Genomic DNA, 20,694 nt, shown 5'->3' with positions numbered 1-20,694 from the left:
GAGAGAGAGAGAGAGAGAGAGAAAGAGAGAGAGGGAGAGGGAGAGGGAGAGAGAGACGGAGGGAGGGAGGGAGCACAGCTTGTATTTCTTTAGTGGTAAAAGAAGGCTTTGCTTAAACAAACAAAAATAATGACATAAAAATGTCAGGAAGGCGTTGTTGTGTGTCAGGGCACACACTCTGACCAGTGTCCCTAGAGCACGGCTTGATGGTTTGGCAGCGCTGGGATGGCCCAGCATAGGACAGGGGAGTAGTTCATTTTCTGTCTGCAAACTCTCGTGCACACCCAAACAGTATCTGTGACTCATTATTTATTCCTACAGCTAAGTGAGCAGGGCAATGCTGAGGGCTTGCCAGGTACTTTGTCACAACAAATGCTACTGTGAATGCCACAGAGCTTCTATGCTTCCGGGTCCCTCAAATTTAAAAACTTGACAGAGATATGTATGTGTGTAGCTGGGGAGGATTTAGTGAGTAAGTAAAGAAAGCAAGTCTTTAACTGATTCCAAGCTCCAAATGAAAAGGTTTTCAAATGCTCCTTTCCTGGCAGCTGAGGAAATTTAGTAAGGTTGAATCGCGCGGCCGGTGCTGTGAGTCACACATTTTGTGGAGTCGTGCATGAAGCAGCAGGGACAGAGACTCTGGCCCCCGGGTGAAAAGCTGCGAACTGCTCACTGGCTGCATTTCCTCTGGGCTGCTAACAAGCAAAGGAAGCAATATTTTGTAGAATAACAGAAAAGAGATCTTCCTGCCTTTCCTCTGCTTTCAATACCCTCTCCGCACATTTATTGTTTCCTATTTTATCGACTCAGGAAGGCAGATTCAGGAAATTTTTAAACATTCCACTGGGCAATAGCTTGGATCCTGGCATGTAGCGCCAGGCTTCAGAGCTATCCTTATTAGTCAATAATAAAGATAATTAGGGGACACGGTGACCTATGTAGACACCAGGAAATGGAAGGAGCCCAGTCTTGTCAGACTGCCCAGCTGCTGTGACCACAGGACACTCTGCCGTGGCTCCAGCAATATTATTCGGTCTTTATGGGGCCAGCTGGACAGGACCCTAGCTCACACCAAGACTCAAAAGGGGTGATCTAAAAAGATCTCACTCCTTCCTCTCTGCAAAGGGAGCTCAGAGCCCTTCACAATCTCTAACCTGATCATCATATAATAAGATTTAATTTCAGAGGGCCAGTGAGACCTTAGCAACTTCCTGGTTCAACTTCATCCAAGTGATCTATCAACACGGGCATGTAAATTGTTCAGATTAGCCATCCTCATCTTGCATCTGAGCCCAAGAGCTTGCAAAATATCATTTCTTTGGGTACCATTTGGATATCACCTTAGGTAGAGCCTGACGTGGGACACATCACCATCCCCGCCAGCAGTTCTCCCCGGCTCCCCCGTGCTCCTTCCTTGTTCGTTTCTACAGCCTGTCCGCTTGCAGTCTTCACGTGGTTGCTTCTCCGCCTGTAATTTCTGGCATACGTCCCGTCCCCGGCGCCTCATTTTTGTTCTTGGGATGGTGCACTATCAGTCCAGACAATTCTCACAGAAGGAAACTGGCAACTCCTTCTCAGCCAGATACCCGTGTGGAAGCCGGGGAAGGAGAGATGTGGAACGGAGCAAACCCTTGTTGCCTTCCCCGTGAGAGCAGGGCCAGCGTCGCAGAAACTGGCACGCGAGATGAATGTGGTCTACCACAGAGAACACGGCTCTTTTTCTATCATACCACACCAGCCTCTCAGTCTGCTCGGGCAATAAGATAAGATTCAATTGAGATTCCCTGGAATTGTCACATGTGGTTTGCTACCCAAATTTCTTGCAGAACCCCAACTTGGTTCCCCCCTACCACAGAGTGCCAAACGTGGACCAAAAGCACTGTGGTAGGTTAGGACGGGAAAAGCCCCAGTATATGCATAGTTTTGCAAAATGCCTTGCTCTTAGAAGTGGCTTAGTGGTCTGTGCAAAGGCTGAATGCTGAGATGCCTCTGAGTTCCTAGAACTACAGGTAAAAATCTCAGTGACACAGCTCCTCGGTGCCTGCCTTCCGTGTGGCTCAAGCTTACCCCGCCGAAACAATCTTTCAAAGGCAATTGCAAAGTTCCAGGTTGACGTCCGCAGCGTGCTTTTCGATTCCAAGCATCAATTTGCTGTTGTCTTTAAAAAAATATTTATTAACTGTAGATTTAAGATCACAGAAAGCCATAGATTAAACTACCAACGGCATCGGCCACTGTGTGAAATTTGTGTGCTGCTCGGGCTGTCAAAACACAGTGCTGTAGACTCGGTGGCTGAAAGATCAGAACTTCATCTTTTCATAGCTCTTGAAGGCAGAAGTCTAAGATCAAGATGTTAGCAGGCGTGGTTTCTTGTGAAGCCTCTTTCTGTGGCTTGTGAATGGCCACATTCTCACCGTGGCTTCCTATGTGTCCTAATCTCCTTTGCTTATCAAGACACCTGTCATATTTCATCTGCACACACACCTCATGCTACCTAAACTGCCATAAAAAGGAAGACTACCTCCAAATCCAGTCACATTCGGAGGAAGTGGGAGTTAGGACTTCGACATATGAATTCAGGGATACAGTATAGCCCCTGGCAGTGGGTCTCAGCAGCCTAACTCTCCCTGGGCCACAAATAAATTGACACAGTGGGCATCCTAGTTGCTTTCCTGGATGTGGAAGAATCAGACCCTCCTTCCTGCTTCGTGAGATGGAGTTTCACATCTGAAACTGCCCACACATTTTGAAACTTTAAAAAAAAAGGTGTTAAAATGATCTAAATTCATACCCTTTGCCATTTACTCTCTTTGCACACCAGCAAGCCTTTGAGCATGACAAAATGGTAATTGTAAGGTGTTGTAAAACAGCAAAATAGCAGTCCACAAAAGAAGCTGCCACCCCGGCCTTGCATCCTCCAACAGGATTTGTCCCTGCGCTTCAGATGGCTCCAAGCAGCACTTTGCCAGCCAGGATTGGGGGGTTGCAGGGGACCCCGTGGTGGTTCACACACTAATTTCAGGATGAAAAGCAACAGTGGGCGGAAGCATCTTCAGAATCAGCAGCTTGCCTGGGATCTAAACGGACAGAAGCCTCGTAGAGCTATTAGAAGCAAAAGAGTACCAAAGAGTAGCTGGGAGATTCCTCTGCTCCCTGGAAATAGATGAGAAAGATGTGCCTGGAGAAAGATGTGGCCTTCCACTGCGACAAGGCAAGGCTGGTCTGCTGCTGGGACAGAGGAGGCTCGGGGCTGCTGGGCACATCCGCACTTGCACAGAGAGACCAGGGCTCGGCTGCATGCCAACACCCGGGAGAGAGGCTGGGTGTTGAAGAGCAGCTACTATTAGAACAGGCCTGCACAGGAGGTGTGAACACAGAATGTGCCCAGATAACACCGTGACCCCTCTTCCTTTTCCTTTAATCAAACGGCGCACAGAGCGTGTCTCCTGAGGCTCAGTTTTCTCTTCTGCCAAAAGTACAGTAGCAGCACCTATCTTTAAGATAGATGTGTAGACTCAGTGAAACAACCTGTGGAGGGTGACTGGCAGAACATGCACTTACAAGCAGTAAATAGTAACTGGGGCCGGTGTCTGCAGTGTCCCGCCATCTATGATCAAAGTTTCCTGTTCAATTTTTTCTGCTGTAGGAAAAAACAAATGTTACAATGCCCTGGAGCCCATCCAGAAGGCTCCCTGGAGGAAGTGGCCCAAGTAGGGCTAGGGAATGTAGGGAGGATGGAGACAAAGAACAGAAGGAAGGGGGGGCCCAGCAGAAGGGCCAGTCCAGGCCAAGGTATTTCTGTAGGACCCCATGTGGGGCACCAGAAGCAGTGAGCTAATCAGGCCCTTGATGGCTTTTTATTTTTCTATTTTGTGGTAGTAACGATTGAACTCAGAGCCTTTGCACTGAGCTACATGCCCATCCCCCCTTTTTTAAGTTTTAATTTTGAAATTAATTCAAAAATTAATTTTGAAATTAATTCATTAAGTTGCTCAGGCCAGATTCAAACTGCAGTTCTCCTGCCTCAGCCTCCCACACTGCTGGGATTACTGGCATCTACCACCATGCCCAGCTTCCCCCTTTTCTCTCCTTGCCAGTGCCCACAGAGGGGACAGAAAGAGGTCAAGAGCCCTCATGCCCAAGATTAGTTTTTCAATATGGAGGCTGACTAGGACACATTAAAACTGAGGTCTTGGGTCTGAACAAGAGAGAGATCATTCCACTTCTTAGAGTTCTGTTGTGATTTAGTTTCTAGAAGGATCTGCTTAAAGCAAAACTCATCAACGGTTTTCCCCAGGGCTCTGAGAGTGGCCATGTTCTTGTACCTGAGTGATATTTGTCATTATGGCCTTTGTCAAAGTCCAGCCATGAAGTCAGCTTTGGCTTCTCGTCTGAGTGGGGGTGGGTGGGGAGGCCCACACAGGAAACTCATGCACATTTTCAGTTTCTCAGGTAACTTCCCAGTGACCTAGATGAGTCAATAGAAGTCTTTGTGTCTCATCTGAGTTCTGCAAAAAGGGGATAATAATGTTCTCAACAAAGCTGGCCTCCAAATTGTCAAGTTCCTGTTCCAAATCTTTGAACACCTCACATCACGAAACACATCACAGATCTTCTCTGCTTCACAAAGGGTTTTTTTTTTTTAATTTTAGTTTTTGGTAGGAAAAAGTTATCCTACCATTTCACACGTGGAAGATACTTTCTAATATTCTTGAGTCCTATTCTTTGCAGAAAGTGGCAGAAGCTGCTCTGGTGCCCAAACAGACGTTACAATCTGCAAATCAATTTTCTTGTAACTCTTGTTCTTTGGCCTTCCCACTCTGTCCTCCTTATACGTCACAAATCTCCTCTGGCCTTTTTGCTGTGTAAGTGAAGCCTCTAGGTAGGCCAAGGTGGTGTTTTTCTTGGCCGTTCTTCCCCAAATGTATGATACCTTTGCTACCACTCCAAGGTGCCTTGGAGTACCTCTGAATAGTAGCAAAGGAACATTTCCTTTGAGATCTCTGTAGGTCAGGGAGCACTGTAAGAGCAAATGGAGTGGGTGGGGAGACCTTGAACACAAAACAGGGCTCAAACCTCCTGTCACCTTTGACAAACTGGACAGGAATCTCAGACACACTTTGAACTTATACAGCTCCACTCTGTTGGACAGGCACACTCCTCTCTTGGCTTTTTGAATATTTCTTTCTCATGCTGTCTACTCTTATCTTCCTCCTGGGCCCCCCCTCTTCTCTTGATTGCATTTAATGATGCCAGAGGAAAAATAGAGAAAACTAAAGTGATGCATTTTTATTACAATGACAGACAGAAAGTAAAGCTCTTGCTTGAGTTTGTCGGTGAGAATTGAGTCTGGCTACATACAAATGAAATGCTAACTATGGTGGTTTGTGCAGATAGGGAACTGGGTGTGTGGAGAGGCGGTCGGGGCACAGAGATGGGATGGGGAAACACAGGCTGTCCCCGTGTCTCAGTCCCACCATGGCAAGCCTGGACCAAGACGGCCCCACACCAGTTCTATCCAACCAGGAAGGAGACAGGCAACCTCCACCGCTTCTTCTCTGGCCCTCGTTCCTGTTCAGGAAGAGAAAGCTGGGTATCGTGTAGACCAGAACCATGTTGCAACCTCTGGCTGGAAGCTTCTTAAGACAACGGAGTTGTCACTTTGCAGAGGGGAGGACAGCCTAGGAGAAGGAGGCTGGGGATGGACTTCAAACAGCCAGGGAAGCATCTGCCAGACCTGCATCAAAAGCCATTCCCAGGCCAGCCATGTCTTCCGGGTCTCATCTGTGTCACTGTTTTCAGTGGCAGTGGTGCTTTGGATATAGAATCTGCCCTCTGTACCTGTGGGCTACTCATTCACAGATTCAACCAAGTACAGACTGAAAATATTCAGGGAGAATAAAACCATGTCTGTACTGAACACATACAGACATTATTCCCCAAGCAATACAGTATAACAACTATTTACATAGTATTTACATGGGATTAGCCATTATAAGCAATCTAGAGATGATCTGAAATATCTGGGAAGATGCATGTAGATTATATGCAAATATCACGCCACTTTATATAAAGGACTTTGGTACCAGGGGTGGGGGGAGCCCTGGAACCAACCCCGCACCCCCACCTCCACATACCACAGGACACCGAGCAGTGACTGTATGCGTGGAAATGCTGAGCTCTCCTCAGTCTTTCTTAGAAGTCACAGATGGATGCTGGGGGTGGGTATTTACTCTTGATTCAGTACAAGCAAAACAGTGGGAAAGGAGACAGGGCGGGGCAGGGAGCTGGTTCAGTGGGAAACAAGGTCATACCAGTTTCAGTGTCAGAATCACATGGGACTCTCTCGCCATATTTATGAGCAAAAGAAAAACAAATAGTCCCTTTCTATTGGAATGATGACCCCACCGGAGTCCCACACCTGGCCAAAAGGCAATGTGTCTCTTCAGTAGATGGAGATTGTTTCCTTTTTCTACCTCTCTGCCGCACTCTTTTGAATTTTTAAAACCCCATTGCCCTGTACCACGCAATTTTTTTATTTTTTAGAAGGATTCTTTCTAACTGTGTTTGGTTTGTTGATTGGATTCTTGTGGTGCTGGGGATGGAAGCCTGGGCCTCACACACGCCGGACAAGTGTTTTACCACTGAGTTATGTCCCCAGGCCTCTGTCTAATTTCTTGAATGAAACTCGCTTTTAAATTATCTCCCTTAAATTTACCTAAGTGTGTTTTCATCATTCAGAGAGATATGAAAATGAGTTAATAACCAGATACTAGCCCTCTAGGTCCAATACTGATTCATACTTTGTATTACTGGAACTACAGGCCTCGTCAGCTTCTGGAGTCTGGATGCAGATCTCTTTTCCTGAGAAAGTCAATGCCTCCTTTAAAAAAGAAAGAAAAGAGAGAAAGTCCTTATTCAGGTTTTTGCCTCCAAATAAGAAACAATATGACCCTTTCATTTTGTATTGCTGCAAGCCTGGAGTTCATTTAAAGAATTGTTGATTTTGTACATAGTACTACTCTCCCATTTCATGCTGTTAGGTGTCTATTTTTAGATGGACTTCTTTTTTAAACAGTGAGCTCCCCCAGACATTTTAGGGACTCCCAGTGGGAAAAGTCACCAAAATTAGAAATCTCAGTTTTCTACAGTCTTGCTCAGCACTCTGCTGATTTCAAGACTGATGCTTCTTTGTGCAAATGTGAAGCCGTGTGAAAATGATTCAGAGCCTGGGTCCAATGTGCAGCGTCTGGAAGCCCTGTTCATGGGAGAGAAACGGGACTCACAATTTACGAAGCTTTCAGCTTTTACGCTTGGTCGTTCTGGCAGCCACTGTGGATGCTATGACTCCTCAGAAGCAACTTTGCTGGTCTTGGGTGGAGACTGAGCTGATAAGAGATGAACAATAAACCCAGTATCTTCGGGAACAGTGCCACAAAGCAGCCTCTGTCTCTTCCTCTCGTTGGAGGTATATTGGTCTTGATAGCAGCTGTGTTCTTCTGAAAATGTATAGAATTTAAGGATCAGTGGGCTTCAGTGTTAGTAAATCCTGAAGAAAGAGCTAGAAAATACTGCAATAGTCAACTTGTAGATAGGAATATATACAAAAGAGCAAACGAAAATCAGAACAGAAAAGACCCTGCATGTTTACCATGACCATACCCTATCAGCGATAAGTTCTACTAAATTATTTTTACTTATTAGTACATGTTTGTAGTACATAATATTTATAGGCCTTGTTGGGAATTGGTACATGTACATAACACATCTTAATTACTTTGTTCAGCCCATTTCCTTCCTCTCCCTCCCCTCTCCACCCACCTTGATTCCCTTCTTTTTTGTATATATCTGCAGTGCATAATATTTACTTTCCTCGTGCAGAGTTTATGCATGTACATAATACATTTAAATTCCTTCGTCGTTTCCTTTCCCTCTGCTTCCTCCATTTGATCCCCTTCCCCTATCAGAAAGATCTACCTCTCTACTTCCTATTATCTAGCGTTTATTTTGCTCTTTATTTAAACTTTGGGCTATAAGACAAACCATGCGATATTTAAGTATGTGTGTCTGATTTATTTCACTTAACTTTATGGTCTCAAGGTTCATCTGTTGTCCTAGGGTGCGTTTTTTAAAAGAGACAAAAATGATGCCAAAGAAGATCCCTTATTGCTCAAGGAAGGAGCACCTTCTTCTTCCTAGGAACAGTTTGGAACATATGTAGGTTCTGGCATTTTTTTTTTTAAATTATAAATATAAATGTGCAAAAGAGAAGGTAGCTAGCTAAAACGCAGTGCTTTGGGGGCCATTTTGTTTCCAGGAGCACTTGCAACACCAACTATGTGTGCTAAGCTTTCTTCGTCAGCCTGTCTGCACTTTGAACTCCGTGCACAGCTCTCACGCCACACACCTGTGGGCTGCATCTCAGCGGTTCTGTCCCCCTCAACAGCAGTCACAGCTGAACTTGACATTCACCCACTCTGAAAGTACACAATTTATAAAAGGCAAAAACCACATACACGTATAAAACCAAGGCAAGGATCGAGAAAAACTGCAAGGAAAGAGAAAAAAATGGTTAACTCGTTCTGAAGGTTGCTCTCTTAGCTCTCTTCCTAGCGGGGCAAGAATAAGTGAAGCTGAAATTGCATAGACATTGATAGGTCTGAACAGAAACTCGAACTGCTGTTGCATTACGACTGTATCCATTGCACATAATGCTCAGGAAAGCTACTGCCCTCTAAACCCTAGAAGAGGGGAACGGTGTGAGCAAACCTTTAACAAATATTAAGACTGTGAGGGTGTGGGGCCATATAGAGAAGCATAAATGCCAACAATGGAAATTCTGTTCGGCTATCAATCAGCCCACATCATTACTTCATTTAAAAAATGGCTCTGCCTCCCATATGCTTCCTCTAGGTTATATTCAAAACAAAGAAATAATTGTGTTGCAGAGCTAGATGGATGTGTTTAAAAAACAAATGAACCATGAGGCATATGAACTATGAGACATTGTCCCGTATCATGACACTTTGTAAGTTTTAGGTGTATGGGTGTGTGCATGTTTTATGTATATAGTTGTGTGTGTGTTTATCTATACAGTTTCCGTTGGTATCTGAAATTATATGATTTTATATATATATAAAATAGATATATGTACAACTATTACATTCAACTATTACATTAACTATAGTTGTATATTTTATTAAACTTCTAAAGAGAAATATTAGAATATTTGACTGGAGTAATTTTAGAAAACTGTCTGTCTACCTTAAGGACTTAGAGAGATCCATTTGTTCAAGGTCCTACAGTTGGTTAATATCTGAGTTAGAACAAAACTTGGGTCTACTTGGCTTCTGTCCTTCACTCACCAAAAGTTTTCAGACACTGGAGTAATGTGGCTGATTCCATTCAGGAGTCCAAATAATTAGCAGATACCAAGAACCCTCCTTTATCACTCTGCCTTGTCATATACGATAGCCCTTTGCAAGCTAAGGGTCTTTCACTAAGTGCAAGTTATTAAATGAGCCATATGTGAGGATCCCCAAGCCCTGAGGACCTGCCTTCGGCTGTGTTAGGAATGCAGCTCCCTTCAGAAGCCCCTTAGATATTCCTTCCCCAGCCAGCCAGCACCACCGTTACTCAGCCTCCAACAGGCGCCCACCTCTTCCTTGGGCAATGTCACGGTCAACCAGGTTGGTTTGATGAATGTCCATGGTTAAATCTGAATGGGCAAAGACACAAACATTCAGGTGTATGCAGAGGAGACTGGGTCCACCAAGGCTCCAGCTCTGACCAGGTTCCAGCTCTGGATGGAGCCACTGTTAAGTGGGGGAAGCCACGCCTGTGTAAAACTTGAACCCAGACTAGGGTTCCCGTTAAGAATAGACACCCTCATGGCACTCCTGATTTGAAGCTCATACAATCAAAAGTGGCCTCTCTCAAGAAAAATGCAGGTCTCTCTGTCTGTCTCTCTGTCTCTCTGTCTCTCTCATACATACACACATAAGCACACACATGCCAGAATTCTAATTATATCTGCCTCAAGGGCTCCATCAGGACTTCCTCCCTGGATGTCCAGATCAGGCAAAGCTTTCTCTCCATGCATCAGGAGCAGCTGAAATCCTGCACACCAGCCACGTGCAGACTCTAGACTTGTCACCCATTGATAAGAATTACTGGGCAAGTCCCACACCCTATATGCATAGTTCTTTTATCTAAAAATTACCTTCCTGCACTGCTGTGGTGATAATCTCATGATAGCAACTACATTAAAAAACACATCTCAAATAAAATTTAAAATTTTGGAATATAAATAGTGATTTCCCGTCTAGCCCTACTAAGAACACCCACATTTGAATCATAAAATCTCCAGATGTCTGTAGACATCATGTTTCTGCTCACCAGGCCTCAGCCTCTATCAGCAGGCCTGTATTTCTCAACCCAGAGGTATCAATCCAGAAGGAATGGTTTTTCTTCCTCCACAAGTCGTCTCTGATGGGAGACCAGGAAGGAGGCAGGCTGGACTCAGGCGGCTGCTGTCCACTCTGTCACCAGCATTTACCACTGGGTAAACTTGAGCCATTTACCCTGCCTCCCGGAGCCCCAGCTTTCTTGCTTGTAAAAAGGGCAATGATACCCTCTCTGTACAGTTGTCAAGAGGAGCTGAGACAATATAAAAGCAAAAGACACACAGAGGAAGTCAAGACGTAAAAGACAATTCTGAAAAGCGCCGCCAGAGGAAGGCTGGGGGAGGAAAGCAACCTCTGCTAACCTCAGAATGTGGCCCTGTAGGGGTTCTAGGAACCGAGCATCTGCGAAGCAGGAAAGTAGAGTTTGCTTGCCTTGCTATGGAACTGCGCATAAGCGATGTTAGTGCTCCCTGGCAGAGGGCTGTGCTTGCAAAGGCAAAACTGATCACGGCGAGAGCTAGCATTTGAGTGTGAGGCACTTGTACTATGCTGTTATTTTTTTGGTTTTTCTTTTTTTTCTTTTTTATTAAATTGGCCTTATTGCATTAAATCCTTTGTACCACAGTTGGTGCTCTTGGGCTGAGTCCTGCTAAGGCAGCCATGGCCCACAGGAAGGAGGGGACCAGCCTGAGGTCTGGCTGCTGGGAAATGTAGGGGCCAGGACCAGATGGGAGCCTTCATGCTGCAGAGCCCATCTGCTGCCCATAGCAGGGCTGGGGAATGTTGAGAATATCTGACACGCGAGGGAGCTGGGGCTTGCAGAGGTAAAGCCTTGCCCAGGCTGGCTGCATGCCAGAGTACTGTGTATTGGCCTGGGCAACTTTTAGGACTCTGCAGAGACTGGTGGCTCTGGGTGGCCGCTGTGTGTGTCCAGGTCTGTGTGGCCTGCTAGATTCATCCTCATGCTCTCTTCCCATCACAGCTGCCTCTGGAGAGATCCTGGGCAGTGCACGAGGGACACTTGGTTCTGCGTGCAGGGGTGTCCAAGCTGGAGGGCATGGCACACTGCCCGTCCTCAGACTCTGGGAGAAGAGCTGTGACTTTGTCTTCTTCCCGCCTAATCAGTCTTTTGCATTTGTCAGTCTCAGCGTCCATCAGAGGAGAGCCTGGGCTCACACAAGATACGCAGTGCCCATGGGAAACTTGAGGAGATGCTTGCTCCTGGGGTTGTATGTGGCTGGCCCTGCAGTTGCATGATCCTGAGAGAAAACACCACATTCAGTCTTGTACTGCAGTCAGGTGCTTTTCTTGCTCCATCTTCGTGCCAGCCCTAGGACTCCTGCACAGAAGCCCGGTAATCAGGGCACTCCTGACTGATTCCACTGTTGAGGAGCCTGGAGAGGCCCTAAGAGCCAGCACCTTCAGGATCTTAGCCCTGACTTTGACCTTGACCGTGACCTTGACCAAGGTTTGCAACCAGTGAGACTTGCACCAAACACTTCACATCCAGTTATTCCCCGGGTTGAAATAAAAATTACACCCAGAAGCAGTTGACTTAGGTGTGACATCAAAACGTCCCCTGTCGCTCCTATCGACCAGACCCCCCCTGCATCAGTGCCAGTGGCCCCGCGAGAGAGACAGGAATCCTTACTGGTGGGCCTCTGAGAACAGTCTCTGTCTTTTGCACATGTACTTGCACTTGTCTTCTGAGAAGTCCATGTCCCTGGTCCTCTGACATCATTGCGGGCCATCTGTTCAAAGTAGCTGGCTTTGAGGTTTTCTTTTTTTTTTTTCCCTTTAACTTGTATTTGTATAAAAACCATTTCTGATTGTTCTACCACCAGTTAGTTACCACAGTGGCCCAGAGAGTTCCTTCCCTTTCTGCACGGGGCCCCTCCGGGGACGACTCAGTAATTAACTAATTAATGAACCCCCTCCCAGCCAGCTCCCACCAGCCTCTAATTGTTGCTGTGCAAACATCTTAATGGAAACCAATTAAAAGGTGCTCAAGCTAATTATTCTCTGCAGTAAAAAAATAACAAAATAAAATAATAAAGCTGCTTGGAAAGGTCAAAGAGCTGCTTTTCTTTGGCAGGGTGTATAACCAATGGGAAGTAAACAGGAGCTCTGCCAGCTGCAGATGCTATTTTGGACATCTCTGTCACTTAGGAAACGCTCCTTTTCCTGCTTCTTTCTGCCTCTTCAGCGCAGCCCGCGCACCCTGGAGGGTCCAGCCTGCCCAGCCTTCTCTCTCCTGTCGCATTCAGCCAAGAACTGGGTACTTAGTGGGGCGTCTGGGTTCCTAGCAGCATCCTCTGGGGCTCAGGTGTCCCTCTGTCTTGTTGACAGTTTCGCCCACACTGTATCCAGAGCAGCCCCTGTCACAGCTGTATCTTTTGCACATTGTCATAATCAACCCGTCTGATGCGTTAAAGTCGTGTGATAATACAGTTTTGTTGTGGTTTATAAATAAGGAAAACACAAAACTAACATCAGCCAAGTGTTTACAGTGCTTCCTGCACATTGCCTCCATCATCTTTTCAAATCAAAAACCCTAGGAGAGCTGGGGTGGAGCTTAGCAGTAAAGCCCGAGATTAGCAGTCCCAGCACCAAAGCCACAAACACTTCATGACTGTAGGATTAGCTCCAGTCCCCATTCAATAAGACAAAAGAGGAGAAGGTAGCCGGTGCGTGGTGGGGCACACCTATAATCCCAGCACTTACTCTGGGAGGCTGAGACAGGAGAATTGCAGGTTCAAGGCCAGCCTTGGTGTGTTTAACGACTTGGTGAGATCTTGTCTCAAAATATAAATAAATAAAAGGGCCAGGATGAAGGAGAGAGGCTGGAAAAAAAGCAGGCCAGGCCACAGTTGCAGTCCCCTTCTCTCTGGTGTCCCCACTCCCAAGAGTCCTCTCTTGTAACATGCCAGCAATGGGTGGTCACAGATGTCGCCTGTAGGGTACAGCGTGGTGATGACAATGATGACCTCCCGGGACCATGGCAATCGCCCAGTTAGACACACACAGAAGACAGCCTGTTACCTGGACCACCTCTGACCAGCGCACCCTGTCTATCATGGCGCGCTTCTCCTTTGGGCTCTGATTTGCTTCTTAATTAGAAACTGCGTCACTTGATTTCCACATTTTCTGCTTTATACACTGCACAAGCCAAATATAAAATGTAGGCCGCGTTCTGTCGTCCCAGTGGGATCTTTCAGAGCAGGTCACCTTACTCCTGGTGGCTTCCCAAGGCTGCTGCTGAGGGTGAGATATACAGCGGGGTTGGCCGCGCCTAGGTGCAGTCTAGGTCAGGCTCTGGCTGCAGCGCGCCTGCGCCAGGACCTTGGCTCCCACAGCCCACCCCACAAACGACAGAGCGCCGCCTGCTGTCTGCTCTCTCTCGTGGAGGTCTCACCAAAGGCACCGAGCAGCCTGAGGGGTCGCCCTCGGTGGACCCCCTGGTGGTGGATACTTGGCACCAGACCTCTCCTTGTTGAGGGGGATGGTCCAGTGCCTGGATGAGTGTTGAGCAGCACCCCGGCCCACACCCCGCAGAAACAACAGCAGCCCCTCCCTGCTGCAAGCCATGGCAGCCAGGTATCTCCCGACACTGCCAAGCAAGCCCCAAGGACAAAATCTGGAGCGGTTTCCTGAGGAATCAGAACTCCAGAAAAAGCTTAGAAAGCGATGTGCTGCTATTATTTCCCCTTTGTTACCGTATTGAGGGAAGGTGTTGCATATGTACGTGTTCGTCCATTCCAAGTGGCCAACCTCCGCTAACCGTTATACGACCTGGTGCTCCTTGTCACTCTGATCTTTCCCCAAAGCCCGATGTACCTAAATCCCCCATGCCAGGCATGGCCCCGTCCTCTAGAACACCCATCTCTGCCCATACTCACACCCTGATGCAAGATTCTGTCAGTGTTGAGGCTTACTCTCTGTTCCATTCAGAAACTTCCTTAGTGGACCCTGTGACCCCCTGGAGGCCTTATTTTTAAAAAGATTTTGACAGAAATTATATATATATGAAAGGATACCATATAACTCTTTTAGATTCCATACAGGTGAGAACATGTGCTATTTGTCTTCTATGTATGGCTTATTGTATATAGTGTAGCATCCTCCACATTCATTCATTTCTATTATTTCCTTCCTTTTTAAAGGCTGAATAGTATTCCACTGTATTGTTATGGCTTGTGTCTAGATATACCCCCAAAACCTCACATAGTCATAGGGGTGGGCTTCCAGAGTTTGTGATTAACTTGTGGTCTAATGCTGGGATTAAGGGTTTAAGTGCTACACTCGCCCTAGGGCAGGTAGCCTGCATACAATATAAGGGACAGAAAGAGGCCTGTTTGCTGCCTTGTAGGCACCATGAACTTTTCTCTGCCATGTTGCCTTGGAGGCAGCTGACTGTGTACTGAAACCTCTACAAACTCTGAGCTAAATAAACCTTTCCTCTGTTAACTTTGGGTGTTGGGAGTTTTGTCTCAGCAATGAGAAAAGTTACTAAGATACACCACATTTGCTTTATTCATCCATCTGCTGATGGATACTCAAGTTGATTCGTTATCTTGGCCATTGTGAATAACCTTTCAGTGAAGAGGGGTGCACATGTTGCCTCCTCAACATACTAACTTCATTTGTATTGGAAACTTTCTGAGTTGTATAGTAGTTCTATTTTTAAATCTTTAAGGAACTTCCACACTGTTTTTCATAATGGCTTTACTAATTTACATGTAACAAAAGTGTGCAAGGTTTTCTTTTCTCCATATCCTCACCAACACTTACTGTCTCCTGACTTTTTGATAGTGGCCATCCGAAGAGGTGTGAGGTGATCTTTTATTGTGGCTTTAGTTGGCATTTCTCTGATGATTAGTAATGCTGAATATTTTAGGCCACTTTGATGTCCTCTTTTAAGAAATGTTCTTCCAGATCCTTTGCTCATGTTTTAATCAGGTAGTTTCCCGCTGTTGAGTTTTTTTGAGTTCCTTATATATCTTGGACCTTGTCCCCTTATCAGAAATATGATTTGCAAATATTTTCTCCCCTTCTGTAGGTTGTTCTTTCACTGTGTTGGTTGTTTCCTTAACTGTGCAGACAATTTTTCATTTGGTGAAATTTGTCTATTTTTTCTTTTGTTGATTGTGCTGTGGGGCTCATATCTAAAATTATCTTACCCCAGACCACCACCAAAAAACTTTTCCCTGGTTTTCTTCCAGCAATTTTGTAATTTATGTCTCTAATTCATTTTGAGTTGATTTACTCTTCTTTGCAATTTTTGTACTTTCCCTTAAGAGTTGGTATCCTAGTTCCTTTTTTAATAACTTTTTTAGCCTCTTTTTTTCATTTATTTATATTTATAGCATGTTTATCTTGCCTGAGTAATTTTTCTCATTACTTTTGTTCTCCATGTTTGTGAATCTAGAACATTTTATACACAAGATATTTAACTGGGGGAGAGAGGCACTGTGAGGAATAAAGGAAAATTTATCAATGTCTAGAGACATTTTTAGTTGTCACTGCTGATGGGAAGGAGTAGAGGAGGCTGTCGCAGCAGATAAGAAGTAGAGGCCAAAGATGATACTAGCATACTACAATGTCTAGAAGCACCTCTATACCCAAATTTTCCAGGCCAGAAAATTTCCAGACAAGTTGGAGAAATTTTACCTGGTACTACAACTAGGATTACAGTTATAAGGCGATATTTCTGTCCTTTGCTAAACTCTTGGTGTTTTGTTTTCTGAAAAACAACCCCCACTACCACCACCAAAATTGGGAAAGCAGTTGTGCCTATCTTTAGAGCAGTGTGCAGGTACCTATAAAATGGTAAAGAAAGAAACCAAAAAATGTCTTCAATACTATGGAGGCCATGGCTATGTAGGATCTCCAAGGTCTTTCATGACCCAGTAGCTGTTCAGACATCTTACCATTGGAGTAGGGGCCCTTAATCACTGTATTATGTGGCAGTGGGGGCTATCGTCTTAAACATATGGTTTGAAGACTGTCAGGGGGACTTTGAGTTTCAGAGGAAAAGGAAGAAGACAGAAGAAAGAAGACAAGGGAGCCCAGCATAAGGAGGCAGGGCTAGAGACAGGCCTTGGGGATAGTAGATCAAAGACTGGAGAGGGAAGATAAGGAGAGCAAGATTCCCAGTGGCAGAGCCCTCAGTTCCACAGAGCTAGTGAGGAGGGTGACCAGTGACCCATAGAGACATGCCTGGAGCCCAGGAAAGAAGACATTCTTACAGAGCTCTAAAGAATTTCCTACGAGAAAAAGCAAAGATTGGATGGCAGGGGTAACAAGATGGGCCAGGAATAGGAATGGGCATGTGGTTAGAACTGCAGAGAAGGTATCTACAGCAAGGAGTGGCCGAGACACCAGGAAGCATTTCCCCAGGAGGAACACCTGTGAGAAGAGGCAGGGCACAAGAAGATACTAGCACCTACACTGTGCCCGGCTCCGGGGTCATCTGCATGCACCATGACACCGACCCTTCCGGTGCCTTATGAGTCAATGCTATTATGCCGACTTCGGCAGTGACAGCATAGAAGCTCAGAGCACAGGTAACACAAGCAAGGATTTGTAAGCTGTGGACATTTGCAGAGAAAGCCAAGGTTGCATGATGAATCATGCAAACTGTATCAGGACTAAAAGTGAGGTATATTTATCACTTCCTGCTAAAGCCTGTGAAGCTAGCTCACAAATACATAGCCATTCCTTTAATCTGTCTAGTTATTATAAGACCATGACATTTCCTTTCAATTGAGCTTGAAGGTGGATATTTGAGCTGACCACCACCTAGGCAGAAAAAGTTAGAAGGAGGCCAGCTGGTGCAGAAGAGGAGACCCTGGGAGTGGCCGTACAAGGGATCCATCACCGGAGGGCTTGGAGGGCGAGAGTGAAGAGCAAACATCTGCTGCGTGGTTCCTAGATTTGGTAATTTAGATTTCCAGTAGAATATAAACTATATTTAACAAAGAGGAATCTCCCAGTTCACAGAGCAGAGAGAGAAGAGCCGAGGGTCCATAGCTCCTCTCCCCCACTTCCTCTGTGTCTTTCATCACCCTATCACTAGGTTCTCCTGAAACTCTCCCCACTACTCCATTTTTCTTCTCAGCTTCTTCTGATCCTAGGTCCATAGTGAGCATAACCCCTAAATTACACAGTAGTCACAAGCCATCCATAAGTTTCCTGAATACGCCATGTGTACATGACCCCGTGTTAAGAAATGGCCTTGATTACCAAGATCAGGCAGCATGGCACAGCCTTCAAGGAACTTAGCAGTTGGGGAGGGAAGGCAGCCCAGGCTGAGGAATACTCAACAAACAAAAAGAGAATTGAGTAGTGCATAGCCAATCCAAGAGCAGCTATGGGCCAGGAAAGTAGCTGGCCACTGAATGAAAACACATCTGAGGAGGGTGTGGAAAGGAAGGCAAAAGCCATACTACCAGGGCCGGGGGAGACAAAATGAAGGAGGCAGGCAGCATGCTCAGGTTCAGGGGGGAAGTCCTCGCAGCTCCTGCTGGTGATCTGCAGAACTGAAGCCAGGCCTTGGAATGCTGCAGCCAGATGAGCCTTGAACCTACGGCCCCGGGAGTCACCCCTCAATTTAGCAGTGCAAGAAAGTCCCCTGTAGTGTTGGTGAAAACGCAGATTTCTGGCACCCCCTTCCTCCTCCTACCATGAGTCATGCAGAAATACAAAAATATGTATTTTAACAGCCCGGCAGTCTCCATGGTCTCTGGGAAATATTTTGTAATTCGTTTTGATGAAGTCAAAATAGAATCTTCACGCCATTCCAGGCCTGAGCAAAACTTAGCAGAACCTATTCCTGCCTCTGACAGCTAGTGCTACCTGGCCGGCCCTACAGCTTCCGGATCAGGAGCTTTCTCTTGCGATTTCATGCACATATGATGGACTTCCTGGTATAGTTTTTCAGTCCTCATGTAACCATTACTGCTAATTAAAATATATCCAAAACATATATTTTACAGTTCATGAATGGAGACCCTAAAGTTAGTTTGAGATAACTTGGGTCTAGGATCCTCAAATATGGGGTTTGAATTTTGTTCCAATGCACAAAATTACCCAACTTGTGAAAAGCGTGGGTGCACCTGAGTTCCAAATGCAAGATGCAAATGTTTTGTCGTAGGAAAGACGCTGCTTGGGCTGGGTCTGAGCTTTTACTTTTTACTTATTGGTTGCATCCCACTCTTCACTTACTATCTCTTAGCTCAGAGCCTGATGTAGACTCTCCCTACCCTTGAGAGTGGTCCCAGCTGGGATTTTAAAACTCCTTCGCTGTTCCAAAATTTCCTCCTTTCTGAACCATAAAGGAATTCCTTTTCCTTTAGCAAGTTGGCGCCTGTTAAACCAGCGCCTCTGGAATAAACACAGCTCGGCTTACATAGAAGTACAGCCGTGAGCATTTATTCTAACCTGGACTCTCTCAAAGCTTTGCCATTTCAAAGTGTGGTCTTTGGGTCAACAGCATCGGCTTCTCTGACGCGTGCCGAATCTGGAAAACCAGCCCAAAGCTGCTGAATCACAGCCCCCATCTTCACAGGAGCTGCAAGTGATGGGCATGCACGCTCGGTTTCAGGGAGCTCGGCCCTCCGCGGCTCTAAGCTGCTCCCCACGCCTGGCTGGGGCGCTCTGCCTCGGAACCTTGCAGCCGCTCAGGGCGGTGGAATCGGCTCCAGCGGGCGTGGGGGAGCCCTGCCCTTCCTGACTGTTCCCGCGGCCTGGCGCCTGCACCTGTGCGCCTCTCTCTGCTCCGGGAAGCCTCTAGAAGCAGACCCCCGCTAGCAGCCTCTAGGGTGGGGCCGCACTACCTCTTTTCTCTCAAAGAGCCTGGGATGCTGACAGCCTCAGATGGAGGCATCCTGTTTGTCGAAAAATAAACCGGCAGTTAAAGCAGGGTTGCGAGAGCTAGAAAACCGCAGGCCTGCGCGCGGCTGATAACGCGCCGCCAGGCAACTTTTGCAGAAGTTCCGTCGCAGCAACGCGCCGCCGCCAGGGCCCTCGCCACCGCCTCCTTTCCTGTCCCGGCCGCCCCAGTCCCCGCCGTTTCTGGCTGTTGCTTTCTGTGTCGCGCTTTCAGTTACTTCGCCTATTGTTTTTCTAAAGGATGCCCTTCTGCTCTGCTAGGAGCGATGGACCCACCCCTGACTCCCCTGGGGGGACTCGCGCCCACCCTGGACAGCACAGGGCGGAAATTTACAAGCTGTCATGAAATCGACACCGTTTAGGAGAAGCTGAACTTGTCCTTATGCAGTCTGTGATAGTCTGGCTGATTTAAATAAAACACACACACACAGGGAGACAGAGAAAGACAGGGGGTGGCCAGGGGGAGAGAGAGAGAGAAAGAGAGGGAGAAGAGAGAAATCCACGAGACCCACCTTGACAAAATCTGGAGCAAAAGGGACCCCAAGAGCCAATATTCAGATTGTTTTGTTTCTCGGAGTGAGTTGACCTGGCCGGATTCCATGCGGTGAATAGCTCATTACCGATCTTCCCCTTTTGGGGGGTATTAAAAGCTCTTTCCCCATTTGCTTGTTATCAGATAAACTAGGCAGATGAGAAGGCAGTGGGTAACCACAGGTAGAACCACAAATTCGCTGGAAACCAAGCAACTCGACCTTCCGAGGCAAAGGGTGTAATTGAGAATTAACCTGAAAATAGTTTCACACAGAGTGGAAAACTCACTGTTCTTCAAGCAGTGGGATGGACTGACTGAGCCCTGAAGAGAATAAATGCTACAAGAAAGGAGGCTTTGGGTCCCAGAAAATGGCTCCTGTTGGTGCGGATGGAGAGGCCTTCCGGGAGAGGCCGCAGTGTCGGCACCATCATGGGCTCCCAGGTCCTTCCAGCCAGCACACCCACATCCAGACCAATGTTATGTTCCTGGGATTTTGAATTTGCTTATTTTTTTCCTATGTCTAAAACCATGGGGGAGAGACAGCCCAGGCACATCCATTAATCTTCCTGCGTCTGTGATGAATACCTATCTTAGTTAAATAACAATCAAGTTAAGGATTTCCAGGGAGCCTGGTGATTTCTCCATTTCCTCCCCCAGAAATGTCTTCCAGGGGGCCAGCTTTACTGTTAAGCGTATCTACTGGGAAATCCTTCCCGTTCCTCTTATTGGAGATCCTGCTACTTCCTCACTGTCAGCTTCCCTTCTTTATCTCATGGCCTTGCGCTGAAGTTGCTCCTGATTTTCCTTGATTTCCTGTTGAAGGATTCTGTACTTGAGCCCAAGTATATAAAATTCATATATTTT

The 20,694-nt window shown here is 46.4% G+C and overlaps 1 protein-coding gene across 2 annotated transcripts in view; it reads left to right on the top strand.

Annotated features, from left to right (window-relative positions):
• Positions 1-20,694, top strand: part of Runx1 (runt-related transcription factor 1) — a 234,005-nt gene that overhangs the window by 1,422 nt on the left and 211,889 nt on the right. The window lies entirely within an intron of this gene.

The sequence above is a fragment of the Chinchilla lanigera genome, unplaced genomic scaffold, assembly GCF_000276665.1.
Source record: "Chinchilla lanigera isolate Chin_1 unplaced genomic scaffold, ChiLan1.0 scaffold00006, whole genome shotgun sequence".
Lineage (NCBI taxonomy): Eukaryota > Metazoa > Chordata > Mammalia > Rodentia > Chinchillidae > Chinchilla > Chinchilla lanigera.
This window is presented reverse-complemented; position numbering and strand designations above follow the sequence as displayed.